The sequence below is a fragment of the Coturnix japonica genome, chromosome 9 (genome assembly GCF_054131305.1).
Source record: "Coturnix japonica strain WE chromosome 9, WE-NBRP24, whole genome shotgun sequence".
In the NCBI taxonomy this organism is placed as follows: Eukaryota; Metazoa; Chordata; class Aves; order Galliformes; family Phasianidae; genus Coturnix; species Coturnix japonica.
The window spans coordinates 3,460,118-3,477,715 of record NC_140671.1 but is presented as its reverse complement, the minus strand read 5'-3'; positions in this window follow the sequence as shown (position 1 = coordinate 3,477,715).

Sequence of the window (17,598 nt, the reverse complement as noted above, 5' to 3'; positions counted from 1 at the left end):
AATAGTGGTCCTCTTTACTTCCTATGATGTAATTTTCTTTCCTTCTATTTGCTGTTTTGTGGCTTCAGCCTACTGTAAATCACATTAAAAGGACTTTCTTTCTAATAGTTTTTTTATTGACTAATATATTTTATTTGGCACTTGTTACCTTGGTAGGGATTTCATCTCACAGTTATTTACTGTACATGACATAGTCCTTTAAGCATTAGGCAAAAGGAACCAACACAGTTAAACAGTAGATTTACTCTGTGTTCCTTGGACTTGAGGTTAGAAAAAAGAAAGTGTTCTTGTAATGAAAATCTATCAGTGTTCCCTGTTTTGCAAATAGAGGACTTGCTACTCTACATGCCATGGAAGCTGTCAACATGATGTATTATCTTAAACAAGTCACTTAGGCATGCTACACCCATTTATCTACTTAAAATATGAAATAGCTCTTATCTAACATGGAAGTGTTTAGTAAGACTTAATGAGTTTCTAGTATGTTTACTGCAGAGACTTCTAAGAACCAAATGGCATAATATTGCTTTCTATATGGAAAATAATTACAGCATTTCATGAAGTATCAGTTTGTAAGTAAAAAGGGTTCCAGCTAAAAAACCACATTTGCCGTTTCACTTTGGAGGATGTGACATAATACTTGCATTTCTTAGGAATACTTATTTAATTTTATTACACTTTCTTTATCACTGCAGTTTTACAAGTAACGAGGATTTAAGCGCTCCAAGCTTCTTAGAGACTTGATCAATTTTCACAAGTTTGGGGGGGAGGAGAGAGGGATGGGTAAGAAGCTTCTTAGCTTCTTGTCTGGCTGCTTACCTTATATTGTGCATCTCACCACACAGTCAGCAATGTAAATGGCAGCCTGCCCACATGGCACATGGATAAGCAGGTGGCATACATACAGCTGGGCATATCTGGCAAGCAACATGTACAAGTTTGTCTTTGCCAACTAACCAGATTTTTGGAGCCAATGTCAAAGTTATTGCACAAAGAGAAAGGATCACTAATCTTCATCCTCTCTCAGACCTTAAGACATTACAATGGAAGTTCAGCATGGTGGGAAATACATACTGAAAAACCACCGCAGCTGGCAGGGAGCCTTGGGATCCTCAGAGAGGAAGGATAAGTCACAAAACAGTTATCCTGCCTGCACAGAAGAGTTGATGAGCACTGCTTTCTTTCCTGCAGATTTTTAAAGGTCATATTCTATGCTTTATGAAAATATGCTGGTAAAAATAACCTAAATATTGTGACACTCCTCTGACCTGCAACACATAATGGACAACAAGTCTCTAGCACATAGGCTATGTTGGGAACAGGGTAACCATATAAGCTATGTGAACCAAAAGGCACACTATACCCAGAAGTACTGACACTGTGTCATGTTCCTTAGAGAAAAGTGCCAGGGTAGCCTGAGTTGGATCTTTAAACACATTTAGTTATGCTAATTCAAAAGGCCAGTTCCCTCAGCTCAGCTTGTATAAATTTAGACTTGCTCTAAAAGAACCCCGGTCAAAATCACTGTAACTTCAAGGGTTATACTGATCCTAAACATTTCATCCCCTCTCGCACAAAGCAGAAACACGAATATACTGAAGTATGCAAAGTTGTAGGGGATGGTGAGTAAAGTGAGTAAAGATCTAAAGGGGAAGAATAAAACAAGGAATGTATTTTGATGTCTTCTCTGTTAACACTTTCAGGTCTATGGTTATGCTTTTATTTCCATCCACAGTCCTACCCGAAATACTGAGATCTAAATCCTTAGAATGTATACAGACCCCAGTGCTTGGCCACTGGTCCTACTTTGAAATAGTCTTCTAAGCAGGAAATAAATAAATAAATAAATAAATAAATAAATAAAAGAAAAAAAAAAAAACACCATCCCAAAAAGTAATTTTTTTCTTGCAAAATATTTATGAGAAAAACAAAGGCTGATCTTGGGATTACTTGTTAGAGAATGGAAAACAAGGTACACTCTCAGTAAAACGACACTGAGGTTGCATGGAACAAAAATATTGGTGAATTTGATGTTGAGAGTTTAAATAATGTGCTCAAGGTCACACTGCAAGCTTTGTCAGCCCAGAGATTAGAAACCAGGAGACTGAAATTCTCTCACCCATTCTCAGACCCCTGGAATATGCAATAAAGGTCCCTGCAGGGAAGAATGTTTTTTATTTTTAAAGAAAAAGCCAGCCTTGTTCACTCAGTACAGGCCTTAGAGTAAGACTTTGACACATAGTATCATAAATTCTTCTCTATCTCTCATGTATCCCTTTCGACATCCTCTGACTGACAGATGTACTGACAACTTCTCAAGAGCCATCTGATCAAAACTGAGGATTATAGCTTCTAGCGGCTGAGAGAAGGGGAATTATATGTATCTGCAACCCTAGATGTAAGAAACAGCTTCACCCCTGCACCTATGACTTTCTAGTGAGCTGTCTCTGTTAGCAGCTGGTGTTAGATCCACTGACAGCTTGACAAAGGCAAGAATTAAATAAAATAAAGAGTTCTTCCCAGTCAATAGATGAAAAGTAGAAAATAGGTCACCAGATAATAAACTGCTCCAAACTCCCACATAACAGCAGTGGGAGGAGGAAGGCAGTGACACTTTTCAGTCAAGGCCTTTATTATTACATTTAGCTGTCAACATTTTAGAGTAAATACTTCTAAGATTTTCCCCTGCCTTCAGCTGCAGCACAATTTGTGATTATAATGCTCACCTTCATGGAAAGAATACACTAGCTTGTGATTCCCTCCTTTTATTTCAAGAAACCCTCAATGAATTCCATTGACACCAGTGAAGAATTCAGTGTCATCAGGTGCTCTCAGGATAACGGTTTGTTCTGCCTTATCTCTTCCATGGCCACTACCTTCAGCACTCATGTAAAGTATACTACTTTTACTACAGTTCACATGCCCTTGGGATTCAGACAGACTAACTTTATGGCAGATGCTTTGCAATGAGCTGGATGCTCCAAAACTAGCCATAGTAAAAGCAGACATCTTTACCCTGTGACGATACCTTTACTCCATATAACCTAGTAGCAGCAAGAATGTTACAAATAAAATAGTGCCAGGGAACACCACAGATTTTTTAGTAACGGTCCATATTTATAGTCAGATTTAATATTCACATTTCAACCATTACTGATATATTTAATAATAGAAAATTAGATCCCCAAGGCAAAATACTGGGCAAAAATGTTTACAAAGTGCGCTTCCAGATCTGAGAAACCCACCTTAACAGATTTTTAAGGTGTTATTAAGGTATTATTGAATGTAAGTTTGAAACAGACAAACACAGAAAAAAAATCTTTCCCATGTAAGGAAAAAAAAAAACAACACATTTTGAAATTAACTCAGAGTTCAATTTAAAATCTCTTGTCTTTTTCTTTTTTTTTAATAAATAGCTCCTTATGACCTAGTAGGTGTCAAGAATTACATTAAATTTCCTGACCTTCTTTTAAAAATCTATATCCAATCTTAAAAATCTATATCCAATTCTAAACACATTAGGCCACTGGAGCCTTGTCTTGACTTAACCAGAAAGAGGGTAAAAGCATCATCTGCTGATGCTGTAAGGGCTTTTAGCTTTTTTCTCTTTGGGAATTAGGTGAAGCTGGATACTCTTCTTTTGAATTTAAGAAATCCCTTTGCAGCAGTCAATAAAAGCCAAAACTGTGCACAGTAAAATTCACCCTTCTGCAAGTCCTACATATCCAAAATGGAGTAAAAAAGTATATTTTTGTGTGTCTACAGAGACATGTGAATTATTCTACACTTATGCCAAAATGACAGGACAGAAATCATGCAAGGCACATCACAGCAATCAAGTGTGACCTTAGGGATGAAAACCTTGTCATTTGGTTATTCCAGCTATTCCAGTGATTAGAAAGCATATTTATACTCAAAGATTGTATACAATAATAAGCATGACTTCTAAGAGCCAAAATCAAGTGGTTTGACAGTCAGTGGTTGAACTGGCAGATGCTTTTGGATTTTAGAGTAAATCCAACTTTTACCTCTATGGCCGTAGATATTTTCTGAGGAAGATTTCACTGACCAAATGTAGTAAAATTAAGAGTGGAACAGGAGTGGATGAAGGATAAGGCAGAGATTCTGTGAATCCTGCTAGATAAAATTAGTACACAGTCACTCAGGACTGTCTCATTGAGCAAGATAAAACCTCCAAAGAAGAGCTCTGTAGTGTCCCTCCAAGTATTACATCTGCAAGCTGCAACATCAGTGTGAAGCACTGTATCACTTCTGAATTGAATTTTAGCTCCAGCAACTGTCCTTGTGTCAAGCTGCTGTGTAGGACCAGGCTCTGTCCTTTCTGCTGCAGATGTAATGGCTTTTTGGAAAAGGAAGCTGTGTAGAAGAGGAAATCATATACTTAATAAAAGTTTTGGATGTGTCATTTTTGCTTACCAAAGAAAATCGCCCAGAAAAAAAATGACTCCTTAATGGATTGTTCAAATGCTCATTAGCATCAAGCAGATTTATTTGAACAGATAATTATCCCCATATTGTGCTTTCATCAGTGGAATTGTTTATGTTAAACTGTCAAGCAGCCGTTTTCAAATTATATTCATCTGTGTGTTAAAGTTTCTTTATGATTAAAAAAATAAATAAAAATTTGATTTTTTTATTTTATTTTTTCCTCAACTTCATTTTAACTCCATTTAAAGGCTTTCACGAGACTTTAAATTTTGCATGAACACTGAGTCATTTTAATTCAGACATTATGAAGAACTGAACATACAGCTTCTCCCATGAGGAACACAATGCTATTTAAGTTCCTCTGTTCTGTGTTAATTCATTCATTATGTTAGCTGGAAGGCACGTGTGTGTGTGTGCACAAGAGAGAAGGTGCAACTTAAAAGCGGCAACTTTTCTTCTTTCAGAAGCTGATTTTGAAGCTGTCAGTCCCTCAACATTCACTCTGGCTGCTGCTATCAGTATGTTTAGCAAATCAGTCTATTTGCAGTTACAAGTCATTAGAGCCTCATGTAAGATAGATAGCAAATTGCTATGCCTAATCAAAACAAGACAACCCATGCCTTTAGGCTACTCTCAATGCAGTTATCTGTTGCTAAAGAAAGCAGTTCAACAATGTACATGTCCTCTTAATTTTCTCTCGCTGTCAATCACCTTTACATTTTATACATAGGCAGATTCCTCATCCACAATAAAGGTCAACTTTCCTAGCCAGCATGTGTACAAATGGTGAGAGTTTGATAGCATAATGTTTGACATTTGAACTTAAACTTCGTAAGTTCTTCAAACTGGAATATAATGCTTCTTTTTGTTCATAATCACATTCCCATCCTTTTACCTTCCACTGCAAAAATGAGAAATTACTTAAAGGTATATCTCAGGACAATTTACAAGTATTCCTACAGAGAACCACTACAAAAGTAAAACAAAAAGAAAAATACCCACAAATCCTGCACTGTCACCTTGCAAGATAAATAATCATTAAAATGTACTTATTTCCTTTCTAAAAATACCCTTATTTGCCAGGTCTCTAACTTCACAATTCTGCAGTGCTACAAGAACTGGTCAATATGCAGAGCAATGACTGAGCTGTAATTCTAGAATGTATCTTACAGTCAGCAAAGAATAAAGAACTGTATCTACTGCCAGTGCTTTTTACAAGTCAGTCTAAGAATACACTATCCAAAGTTAAAAAATGTTCATCAGATTATGCTCATCAAATGAAGGTGAACAAATACCAGCTCCTGTGTTTCTATTTAATGTAACTCCTGTGCTCTCCCTGTCTTTTATCCTCATAAAATATCTGCTGAGCATTTTCCATTGTAAGGCTCAAATCTTGGGTTTAGAGTCCCGTCGGTTCTGGACATATCTGGATGAATCTGACAGTGTAATCTGTCCAGAATATGGTGTTTTACATCTACTCCATTGTTTGCTATGGAAATAGATATTTAACCTTAATGATAAAGGCTTTTTATTACACAAAAGAAATAAAATGCAAAGCTACACCACCAGCATTCTGTAAAGGAGTACAAAAGTACAAAAAAAATCGGTGTTTTATCATTCCATAGTCCAAGCAAGAAATCTTTATAGTTCAAAGAGATGGCAGAGGCTGCTGGCCCTAGTGCAATTAGTATTGGCACCAGCCTTCTGACAGTGTTGTAGCCACACACAAAGGCTGGCCTGTTGCATGGGGATGTAACTTCAGCTGTGCTCAAAGGTCAGTCACAGGAAGTTGCTATCCTAAAGGGAAATAAATCAGGTGGCTTAGCTCCATGGAGGAGAGTATCTTGCTTTATTAACAGTTGTTTATGAGACTGCACAGGCAAAGCTTGAAAAATGAAGTAAGGATGCAGTCTGTGTTTTGCATTATAATTCAATTTAGCAATACCACACACACACCAAGCTTTATTGCTAATGGCTGCACCGAGAAGATCTTATTGCTCTACATCAGCAACAAAACAAAGAACTACACATCAACAGTAGGCTATCATTAGCAGTAATGTTATTCCAAAGCATGGCATATCTGTCAGGCAAATGTAACTGCATCTGACATCTACCATAGTTCTATTTGCCTGGCTGAGATGCTACATTTCAAATTGAGGAACACCTGTTTCAGACGTGATGAATCATCTTCAACTATGTTTCCTATTTCCTGCTATCCTGTAAGATCAGACTGTGGAAAGAAGTTATGTAACACTACAACTGTGTTGTTTTCCAGTATTTCTGATTTTTTTAAAAAAACCTACAGCTCATTTTGAGATTTAAAGGCTAAAAAAATTCCCAAGAGATATTTCTATTTCTAGAGTAGGAATAACATGAAATAAAAGCTGAAATAGCTCCCTATCGGAAGACAGCAGACCTACTGACTGCACTTCTTCTACCAGTGTCCCCTTCAGTTAATTATCTTTCACTGTATGTTCTGATTGCATCTGGTTGCTGGGGTGGGGGAGAGCAACCAAGAAAGTTCATGGATTCAATGAAAACTCGAGGAGTCAACACCACGCCACAAGCAGATGAGAATACTGTGAGAACCTCAGTCAGAGACAAATCTGGCAATAAAAATAAGGCCCTCTGAAATGTAAAATTTCATACATCAAAGGAGGGATTAATATTCAGGCAATGGGACCTGACAGCACATCAGCACAGCACATGTAGAAAATTTAATGTAGTACTCATGTGCATGTCTTCTGCATTTTAAAAGAAAACTGAGAGCTATTGAGAAGAATAAGGCTGTCCTAAATGTGCCGTACAGCAAGTGGTAATATGAACACTTCCATGCATGAGAAAGCCCAATTTTCCCTTATTCTGAAATGGCACCCACTGACATTCACTTACAATTACTGAATGTTCATGAAGACCAAACAGTGGTTATGAGCACAGTGAGTTCAGTGTGTTTCAGCAGTGGTGACAGGGATGTGAAAGACAAGCCATATACCAGGTGGCCATGCAGTGTTTTTTTTAATTAGCAAAACATGAAGGCTCTTGATCAATGCTAGTGAAATGTATGGCTAATGGTGGTGACTATGTTGAAAAATAGTATTTTTAGCTGAGAATTTGTTCAATTAAATAGTGATATTGTGCTCTTGGCATTTGTTTTTGTTTCCATGGAAGTAAATATGAGGCATTACTTTTAGATTGATCTACATAGACAGCAACCAGTTTTACACATTTTGGAACTTCTGTTTCTGGACATATTAGACTATCCCAAATCCTACTATACCAGGTGGTATGTTTCTGGCTGTACAGAAATGTAGCTTTCACATAAGCTTGAGATCCATCCTGGCATGGATCTCACCTTCCCTTATATTCATTGGAATTTGAAGCTGTGAATTTCTTTTGGGCTTAGAGACCATTGCTCTACTTAAAAAATGATTAGTTCTGTCCTATTAGTCCAAAGCAGCCTTTCACTGGGAGTTTATTCAGCTTTCAAAACTGAAGCATCACAACTGACCATAAGCATTTATCCAAAAGCAAACTGCAATATCAGGAAGTATCAGGAAGTCATCAAAAGTAGTAAGACCATTTACAATAGCACCATCTGGTGTCTCTCAGTGATTTTATAGTTCTGGTAAATGTAGCAGATATTTTAAAAGTTAGCACACAAATTACCAGTGTGCAACAGTCATGTCCTGCCCTTTCTGCTATTCTGTCCCAAGCACTCACAATGAATGATGCTATTTGTTTTTTTCTATGATCTCACACTTGTCCACAGCTGATGAATCTAGGAATTGCATTGCTTACAAAAGGAGGCAGATTACTTTTTGCCTGCATTGGAACTTGAGTTATATGAGAAAAATCACGAAACTGCCTGTGCAGTTCAGTCTTAATATATTAAGGAAGTTTTTGATCTGCCTATACCAAGTGCATCCAGAAAAGTGGCCTGTCACCTGCTCTTGCAACTGGATCTTTCCCAGAGGTATACCCTGCAGTAACTACACTCTCAGAATATAAGGAATTACTTTCCCTTAATGATACATATCTGAAACACAGAAGATTTTAGTGAACTGGACATCACAGAAGTCTAAGAAAATCATTCCTTAGTTTCCCAGCAGATCAATGACCTTGGAGAAGTGAGTTCATTAGTTTATTTGTCTCAATTCACCACAGCACTTAATAAAGTTAAGCGTACACAGTATCTCATCTAGTGGGGACCAGGCTTTATAAATACGGACAATTTACTTCTTTCTAAATGAGTGTCCCCAGTGACTGAACTCTTAGGGAATGCTATTCCTGAAATTAATCTTGAATGCACTAATTAGAATGGTAGCAGTTACAGGATTCTCTAATGGCTACTTTGAAAAAACAATTACTGTCTTTATTACGATAACCATCCAGATGAGATACTGCAGTTGACAAAAGATTATTAAACACGTTATTATTCAGTCAGTGACTCACTCAGCCAAGAGTTTACACATACAGTAATGAAGGTTAATATGCCATCAGTTAAAACTATTGTAATACAATGGCCATTTTTCCATACTTTTTCAACCATACAATATTGTAATAGACTGTGGCGTTTTTTGGTTAGTCAATTGTAATTTTCTTAAAATCTGATCTTCCTAAGACATTTTTAAAGTGTGAGATTAATATACAGAATTGTGCATCTTAGTTCATTTTTGTCTCAGAATTTATCATTTATTCCCCAGCTTCCTTGCCAACTCTGTGTAACTTACATTGCAGTTTCAGAAAATCTCATCTTTCTCCCCATCATTCTAAATGAATGCAGGCTTCTCAGCCTGCTGAAAATTTTGTTACTTGGGTTTAAATAGTTTTTAGTTCTATAACCCTTGGGTTGCATCTACTTGTAAAATGTCTTGGCAGGAGAGATATTGGAGGAATGTAAGGACAGTTTGCTCAATTCTTCTCTCTAGGGATAACTGTTTGAATAAGTAAGCAGTCATTGAAATTTCAAATTAGTTATGTGTATTACAACTTCGCTACATAGTTCATTTTCCTCTGCTATGAAAAACACAAAGATACTTTCTAAAAAGACAGTGCACCAAGTTTTCTAATCAGATTCTTATACCCTTGTGATTCTACAGGCCGTTCAGTAATATCATTGAGGAACAGGCTATGTAGCTAAAATAGAATAAGCAATTAAAAATGTTATCTCTATGGAAGCTTACAATAACAATACTATGAAAAAAAAAATCCATGATGGAGAAGAAACCACTCAAAAAAGATGCATTCAGTCAGAGACAGATGAAAATATTCTAGTGAAAGTGAATGATCTATAGAAGGAATGTCTTGGATCCAGGGGAGCAGATTCTTCTGTCATGGTGCAGTTCAGTAGATATGACTACAACTTATTAAGTCATGTAATCATGACAAATACGAGGCTAGCACCAGCCCTTACTCTAGAGAGCTGTCATTCATAGTCAATCAGTTAGAAATTCAGAGAACATTTTGACCCATCATACCAAGCACATATGCTACTGAAAGTTGTCCCTTCAAGGTTATGGCCTTGTGCTGGTGTTAGGCCCAGGGTGCTTACTTTCCTACAAAGAAATTTGGCAGTGTTCTTTTTTGTAGCTGGGTAACAGTTCCTGAGTATCCCTTAGGATTACTTCAATATGTTCAGCTTGGGTTTAGTTACTGGAGGAGCTTTGATTCTGGTGACAACTAGAGAGACTAATTAGAAAGACTAAAAAGCACACTAATTTAAAAGCAAAATATTGTTTGTTCACTAATTCAAAGAAACAACAACTGCAGGCCCAGGCATTAAACAATGGGAAAGAAAAAGGAAAAAAAAAAATTCTACATGTACATTTCCTGGCTAAAGTTCTAAACTATAATTAACATAAATCCAGATTAGTCTCCCTCTCAGGAGGAACAACCTACATTGCTTACAGCACATTCTTTCAGACTGTGAGTCTTCCCAGCCTGTCAGCTCCGTAATTGACATATTCTGGGAAACCTCTTTTGGCTCATCCAAAGCTCCCTCCCTGTTCTAGTTCTTTGAGGTTTCAGGCTTCTTTGATCCCTCACTTAGTCTTTGGAAGAGTACCTATTCTAGCCCGGATGGAGACAGCTCATTAGTTTTCCTTTAAGTGATGACCCAGCCATTATTATCTTAACTACTTTGAAGCTATGTATCTGAAGCTATTCTTATTGGTGTCATTGTTTTACATTTCCTGTTTGGTCCTTTAACAACCCCTTTACAGTCCACTTTGATTTAACTCTCTCCATACAGAGAGGAAGCAATATTGAATTGAAGCATTCAAAACACAGATGAAACTGCTTAACGCACTAAATGTACTTCTGATGAGAAAAACATTCCTTTTTCCAGTACCAGTTTTATCTGCTGTCTGAAACACTGATATCAATGGGTAAAATGTGAGAGCTTAATGATTTCTATGAAATGTGACTAGGTCTGAAATCAGATACATGCATGTATCTGATGCACTAGATCAAGGTAAGATGACTTTGTTGAAATCCAGATGTGAGTTATCTTAGACTTTAATTCACTATATAAAAAGGACAAACTCTGATGCCCCAGTTACAGATGTGATCTACTGTTTTTAAAGTTAATAAAAAGTCTTACATCCATTAAGTGAACTCTATCCAGATCAGCAGAGAAAGCCTCAAGCTTAGATGCTAACAAAGAAATCTAAAACATGGGAGTTATAGCTGGGAAAAAGCAAAAAGGAAAAACAAAACAAAACAAAACACCACAGAACGAAAGGAAGAAAAAGACAGAATAATTTATTAATAATGGTCATTCACTGAGGAGCATCCAGCTGTTAAAACTGAACACACCACATATGAATTCACTTGTACTAAGGGTTAACTGGGACTGTATGAGTTCCAGTTCGGCTGGCGTCTGTGTTATAAATACATTCATAATACTTGAAGTTTACATAAGAGTAAGTCTAAACTGCTGCCCAGAGTTGCTAGGAGGAGCATCAAGTCTTTTCATCAGTTATATTTGTCTACACCACCTTCTACTTTTTTCTCCGCAAATAAACTGTACACAACAGCCCCAAGGCAATTTTCTTGGCCAACCCCTTTAGAAATATGGGTAATGTTTGCATTGGGCTCTCATTTCTGGGAGGTAATAGTCTAAAAAGAAATTCTGCTGGCCTGGAATATTTTAGTATTCCAGGTTACAGTTCAGAGATTTGGCAAATCTACTTATTACTTGCTTTTGTCCTTTTATGACAACAGACTCAAAGTGGGTCTGAAATGCGCTCCAGTTGTCAAGAAAGAAAACTGCATTTTGGGTTGCATTAAAGGGAGTGCAGCCAGTCAGTTGAACGAAGTAAATGTACCTCTACATGGTGCACCCTCGCCTCAAGTATTGTGTGCAGTTTTGGGCCTCACAGTATTAAAAGGGTATTAATATACTTGAATGCCTCCAGAGGAGGGCAAAGAGCTCATAAACTGCTGGAAGGCATGTCCTACAGGGAGCTGCTAAGCACATGTGGTTTGTCTAGTTCAGAGAAAAAACTCACAGGCAAACTCATTACTCTTTACAGCTTCCTGAGGAGGGGAAATGGAGAGGGAGGTGCCAGTCTCTTCTCCCTGGTAACAGATGATACAATATGAGGCAATAGCACAAAGCTGCTCCATGGGAGGTTCAACCTAGATACTAGGAAAAAGTTATTCACCATGGGATGGGTCAAACACTGGAACAGGCTTCCTAGAGAGGTAGTTGATGCTCCATGCTTGTCATGGATTCAAAAAGCATTTGAATAATGCCCTTAATAAAATGCTGGTTAACTCTGAAGTTGCCACACAGTTGGACTCAACCACCTCTGTAGGTCTCTTCCAACCAAAATGTTTATTATCACTATTCTGATTTTGTAACACACCAAGTATATTCTGCATGAGTCTAAAGGAGTACATGAATTATTAGAGAAGCAGTGCCTATCTTAAATTCCCTTGGACAGAAAATGTTATTTATCCAGGTGTTCAGTTTTAGTATAATAAAACTACATTTGCTCATCAGTTTACTAATGGTTGATGTTTCAGACATGACGGAAAACAACTGCATATGAACAAATACAAGCAGGCTTCCAGTTGCTTAAAACAACTACCACAGCTAGCATCAGAAAATGAATGGAGCTTTATAAAATAACATTCTTTAACTGCAGTTATACTACAGGGCCCTCTGCTGTGCAGTTCAGAGTAATATCAGAATAAATATAGCTGGCCAGTAAAATTATCCTCCCATTAGTTCTAGCAGCTGACATATTAGATTTTCACTATTGTTTAAAAGCCCTTTAGGAGCAAGTGACAAGTGGGCATTATTTACCATTCACTCTGGGTTCCTAACAAGGTCAGACAGATCATCTAACCTTGTCAGGTGGCAAAGCCATCTGACTCAGTCTCGGTTTGATCTGATTTCTGTTTCATAAACTAAACTCCACAGTCCCTTCAAAGAGAGACAATAGCCTTTTCAGTGGGCTAAGCCCTTTCACCCTTTGTTTCTCTGTTTAAATAATATATCTCTTTGGTCTTTGGCAAGAATGCTTGACCTTGTAAATGTGACCATTCACAGTGCTCTGTAGTGCTGGAATGTGTTTTCATAATACTCGAAGGCTTCTTTATCTAAGGCAAATGTTTGTTTATGAAAGTTGAAGTGAAGCATTCACATGATCAAAAGAGAAATGAACAGGCACCTGGAACACACAGTAAAAAGATCTCTCCTAAGAGGAAACTCCTTTTAGCTACTGCTCTGAATCCAATTATGATTAATGAGAACATTACTGGAATTAAAAAAATAAAAATTAAAAAAATTAAAAAATAAATCAACATGATAACTAATTTACTTTCTTTCTGAATCTGTGAACCAACGATAACTTATGATCATCTTATCCCATTATAATTGCTTCAGAAAGGACAGATTTGACCTTTCCTTGGGCCCTAGGGTATAGTTCCACAGTACACCTAAGGCTGCCTAACAACTTTCTGTACCAGAAAAATACAGACCTGTTTCCTCTTCCCTTCTTCTCTGCCTCTGTCTTCTCATCTGCCTGTCCACAGCTGTGTCTCCTTTGCAGAGACTGCGGTGCTTTTTTGAAATCATAATCTTATTTTGAAATCAGAACTGCTTTACTTTGTCAGCCAAGCAGAAAAGTATTTGCCCTCATTAGATATTAAATAATTCTACTGGGGGGGCCGATAAGCACAGAAGTGAGTGCTAGGGGAATTCTGCCTGATGTTGACAGTTGATAAGGCATAAGAATGAAACTGAGAAAACTGCAAGTAATCACGATTTTCCCATTGTTTCTACATTTGAAATGTATAACTGTCCTGCTATAATTGGAGTCTTCAGACCACAAATACTTAGTGTATTTATTTTAAAGTGTTGTGCTCTTGATGTTATAGCTTCCATGGAAATAAATAGGAGGCATTAATTTCAGGGAGACCTACATAGTATAGTGAAATAAATTTTGAAATGCTGAAACATTTTCCAGAGACAGTCAAAGAATGGTTTCATTCCACAATCATTTCAGTTTATGATACGATTTAGGCACTCATAAGAAGTTTTTGACAATACACAGACAAGTCATATTATAGAAGAAAGTCTGTGGGATCTTCAGAAGTGCTAAGGAGCTCCAGCAGCCTTCATCAGACTGGGTATATATTCCTCAAAACATGCCTAGACATCTATTTTCATCTTTCAGACACTTAAGTAGTTTTTGCAATTTGTTTCCCTATTTTTTTTTCTTTTTCTAAAACCAATTTTTTCCCATCAAAGGCAAGACTCCACATTCATAATAATAAGTTAGCTGCATTTGGAACATCACTACAAACATTTTCCTTCATTTGATTAGTGAAAAAGAGGATAGAAGTAACATGCGTGATCTCCTTCTCCTTGCTAGGTTATTATTAATTTTTAACTAGAACTATTTAATTCTGTCTTTACCAGTTTACAATAGTTATTGGCCACAGTAATCGAAGCATTTCCTAAAGCAGTTTAAAGCATTATACTCCTGTAAGATTGCATTTGTTTTGCAATGTTTTCTTTATAAATAATATGCATTAGGTTAGAACATTATCCTCATTAGCCTAGAGGAACGTTGAAAAGCAGTAGTTATATGAAAGATTAAATTTCAGCGTTTCAGGTCTTATTATACAAGGTAATTAAATGAGAACGTCTGCTAATTGTACTGCATCAAAGACCGACAATGGCTAGGAAGAAATGGCATGTTCCATTCATTAAGCAAGGATAATATGCTTGTTATGACCAAATAATCCATCATGATCAGAGAACGATCCGAATATTGTTTAGCTGTATGCCACATTAACAAGACTTGGCACTTTCATATTGCTCGTGTATACCAGATGCATTGGAAAAAATAACAAGCCTACCTTCTGCTCCTGCTTTCCCTCTGGCACGATGCAGAAAGCCCTAGCTGATGCACGAGGGGGCACTGCTCACGCTGAAAAAGCAATCACTTGCCTTTGGCAAAGCAAATGCCAAGCTGGAAAACTCTCCATCAGTCCAAACCTTAAAACAAAAACTCCCTCAGAAGAATTTGGAGCTTAAAAATAATCCTCTTAAAAAGATATTTCTTTTAACCCCTGTTCAGATGCTATCCCCTCTGCTACAATTTTCAGAGAATATGGCATTAATATGACCATTTCCATGTGTGTTCACAACAGAACTGGTATAATACAGCTTTGGAGTCTAATAATTGTTGCCATGTGTTTAAAGTAATGGTTGAACTCAAGCTAAGTGTCAAGGATTTTACCTGGATTAGTAATTTATCCTGAGCAAAGTACTTTGAAGTAACTATCCTTTCTCAGAATGCAACCTGCAACAGATGTGTCTTAAGTCTTTCAAAGCCTTATCTTCAAGCAAATTAAAATATGCTGTAGTAAATTCACACACACCTTTGAAATTTATTATATCTGACCAAATATTTTTTTCTCATCAAATATTCTTCTATATTGAAACAAAAACTTAACATTGCATAAAAAGCGTAAGTCATACATTACATATGAATGCTGCTCCAAAAGTAATGCTTCCTATTTATTATCTTAGCAGACCATAGCAGAGGTGGATGTTGGTGGTATGGCAGAGATTTCCCACAAACATTCCACTGTATTTTATTGCCATACAACATATGGAAGCAGAGGGGAGGAATCACCTTCTGAGCAGCATACATTTCAAGTTTGTCAATATATAATCATTTATATAGCATTATGTATTAAAAAATGAGAAAAGAACTATGAAAAGGAATAAGTGGGATCAGACTCATGGATTAATTTCTCCAACTGCTACTCATTTATGGAAATGCTACAATACGCACACATGATAAACACTATATAAGACCCAGGCATCACTGGCTTATAAACTCCTATTGCAATGGAATCTAGAGATCATAATTAATTCCTCGTGGTCCCACCCAGGAGTTTGCAGTCTAAGGTTAGGGTAAGCCATAGTACTTGGATGAATAAAAGAAACAAAGAGAAGATGAAAAAATGCTCCCATGGAATTCAGCAATTGTTTGCTATATGAAAGTACTTAGTCATGGCTCTATTTGCATTTGCTTTCCAGAAATGATGAAGTTGTATATTTTTACTAAACATATGGACATCTTGAAAAAAGGAATAGTTATATATATCATATATGTAGTCACATATTTTTGACAGCTTCTGAATAAAAAAATTAAGGAACACAGCATCATTACTTATGTATAAAAACACTGGTAATTGCCTTAGAACTGATACCAGGTTTGTCGATGTTAAAATGTAGATGGGTTAAAAAAATATATCTGGAAAAAATTAGAGGAGTGAAAGCCATCAGAGATGATCATACAGCTGTTGGCTTAGAAATTTTAGAGCCTCAAATCTTCTGAGCCCAGGAAAGGACTATCACTATGCATTTGCACTCTTGTTCCCTTACCGAATAGTCTGTTTTTGGCCATCGCAAGAAACAAGCTAGGTGTACTTTTGGTATGACTCCACCCTTTAGATTCTTAGTACACTCAGGAAAAAAAGATCAGATTCTTCAAAAAAGGCAATTATTAAAAATTATGGAAGAGTTTTTGTATTAGCATTTTTAATGTAAGTACAGAAAAACATATTTGCATCCAGCTGATGCCTTGTGTAAGGTTTCAACAAGAATTTAAAATGTTGAAAGATTCAAAGGTCTCAGATTATTTTTAAGATATGTTCTATATTGAACAATAAACCCCTTACCTTGTTATTGCTCTCCTGCTTCCTTCAAGCTTCTTATTCATTCAGGAGTCAGACAAAAGATTCCTCCTTTGTTTTATTAAAGAACCTGGAAATAGAAGTTGTCAGTAAACACCTAAAACAATTGTTGAAAACCTGCCATTCTGCCTCCATTTTTTTTCCCCACAATTCACCTCATTTTGATAATAAAATGAGTAGCGGGACAGAAATCTATGCATTCGATCCTTTGATATGAATGTTTTGAATATCTACTGTTTTTTAACAACTTCACATATGTCTTCAGTGTGAGCTTATGGTAAGGAAAGCCTTCCCCTTCACTGAAAGGAAGGGGATAGTTACAGTGATGTAACAGAATGGGAAATACAGCAATAACTGTGAAGTAGTGAAGTTCTAAGCTACAGCAAAAAAGGATATGCTCAAACACAATAGCTGGGACACAAAACATATATATACTCACCCTTGGAGGCCTCAGACATGTAGGGATCTCCATTAAAAAACAAACAACAAATAAACCCTTCACCTTCACATTGCCTGTGCCTGAGCTCCCCAGGGTTGGTGCTGCCTTCCCTGCTCAGTCACTGCTTCAAGCTATGACAGCATTGTGCCATCCCAAATTGTTGACTCATGAAATGGATATCTATTAAGTACATTGCTTATGATCACAAGTGTAACTAGGAAAGATTTCAATGACTAGGTGAGGTGACTTGTTTTGCAAGCAGTGGTACCATGTGTTCCAAAGGTCTTGTTAAAAATATTGTCAGTCAAAAAGATAACAATACTAGGCACTGTGATAGATACATTTCAGATGTGCTGAATAGAAACATATGACGTGCAATCTGAATGCAACACAAATGAATAACTGTAAGAGATTCAAGTGATATCTCTATTTCAAGGAGAAATGGTGACACTGAAGTACAACAAAATCGGTTTAAGTGCAAT